The following is a 1760-nucleotide window of genomic DNA, read 5'->3' on the forward strand; positions in this document are numbered from 1 at the left end:
GCTTTAAGCTAAGGGTTTTTATTCCTAGCTTATAGAAACAGTGATTAAGAGCATACATTTTGCTTTTAATATGAACTGATTCTATAAGTTTTAAATAAAGATCTATTAGCTCTCAGCTGATTTAAATACTTGTTATTCATTATCTTTCATATTTCTGATCTATATATTACACTAACATTATTATGTACATTCAGTTTATACTAATCATCTAACATTATTATACTAACATTATTATGTACATTCAGTTTATACTAATCATCTGTTATTTATGCTAACCATTTATATTTATTCCAATTAATTATATTTATTTTAATTTTCTAAATTAACCAAGCTAATTAAAGTTTGAAATTAGTTCATTTGTAAATTATTATTTTTTATTACCCTTCAAACAGATTAAATCTGATTTCATTCAAATCCCACTGGTACTCTCACTTCAGCTCTCATCATTTTGCATAGGGCAGATTTCCACTATTATATTTTTGTGTTACAGGTTTTCAGAAAAAACTCATTACAAAAGATCAGAAAGACAAAAAAAAAAAACTAATCAGCAAGCTAACTTAGAATCTATATATATATTTCCTCCTTTATTTTTTTCCTTTCCAGGAGCTCCGCCGCCGTCCTCCGATCACCGGCCATCCACCAGATCTAGAAACAAGAGAACTTTTAAAATAACAGATCTAACCAAGAACGTAAAAAGGAGACAACATAGAAATAAAAAAAAACCTTACCTCAACGCCGGCGAGACGAGATGGAGTTAGATGGCTTGAACAGTAGCGGCAAGAGCTGAGTCGATACGACGGAGGGGCAGACGGCGCATCAAAACGGAGGAGACGACGAGCAGGTGCACAATGGAGTGCTCAGGCAGCAGCAATGGCAGACCAGAGACCGGAGTGCGACTGTAGATGCGGAGGCAGACGCAGTGACTACGTCTGAGAAGAAGGCTGAGCGGCGGACTGAGGCAGCAGGAGGAAAACGGACGGGGAGGAGCATCCAGAACGAACTATGGCATCAGGAACGGGTGGCGCCGGCCAAAGGGGTGGCTGTCGCTGCAAACTTCTTTTTGAGAGAAGAGAAGGAGGGGAGCACGAGTGTGGCTGCACATGAATATGTGCAAATAAACCCTAAAAATCCAAAGTTATATATTTATATTCATATTTTTGTTATTTTAAATTTACCCTTCAATTTTCATTTCATTGCAATTCAGATCCCATAGTTTTAAGTCATTCATATTGAGCCTTCTTATCAATTTGACTTTATTAGTTCAAATAACTCTAAATCTTTTTTCATCTACCACATCCTAATTTCTGAATCCAACTCATAAAACCTCCGCCATTGGGTAATGATCTGGTGCTTACTTCATAAATATGATGAATTTCTCGCCAACTTTGCTAAAATTATATTTATTTAATGGAAATGACAATATATGATTTTCTGTTATTTTATCGAGTCTCTACCGCTGGATAGCAACTTTTAAAACTATCAAATCATCTCGATCATTGGATAATGATTCAAATAAATAAACGATAAATAATTAATAAATTATATACTATTAATATCTTTAAAAAATGTGTTGATATTTTAAACTATATTTAATCAATAAATAAAAATAATTTACGGGTTCCTCTATCAATTTTGATCGTTGGATAACGATTCTATTACGGTCGTATGACCACAACTTTACGAGTATCGTCAAAGGCTTGAATAGATACTATTAACAACATTTCGAGGCAATCATAAACACAAGCACGTAGAAGTACAAC

At 34.2% G+C, this 1760-nt stretch overlaps 1 long non-coding RNA gene across 1 annotated transcript; it reads right to left on the reverse strand.

Annotated features, from left to right (window-relative positions):
- Nucleotides 1-460: 460 nt before the first annotated feature.
- LOC136220346 (uncharacterized) lies at nt 461-1232 on the reverse strand. The gene is made up of 2 exons (XR_010684498.1): nt 729-1232; nt 461-645 (listed from the first exon to the last, which is right to left on the reverse strand). It is a non-coding gene; the product is annotated as an uncharacterized lncRNA (long non-coding RNA).
- Between the last annotated feature and the right edge of the window lie 528 nt (nt 1233-1760).

The sequence above is a fragment of the Euphorbia lathyris genome, chromosome 2, assembly GCF_963576675.1.
Source record: "Euphorbia lathyris chromosome 2, ddEupLath1.1, whole genome shotgun sequence".
NCBI classification, from domain to species: Eukaryota; Viridiplantae; Streptophyta; class Magnoliopsida; order Malpighiales; family Euphorbiaceae; genus Euphorbia; species Euphorbia lathyris.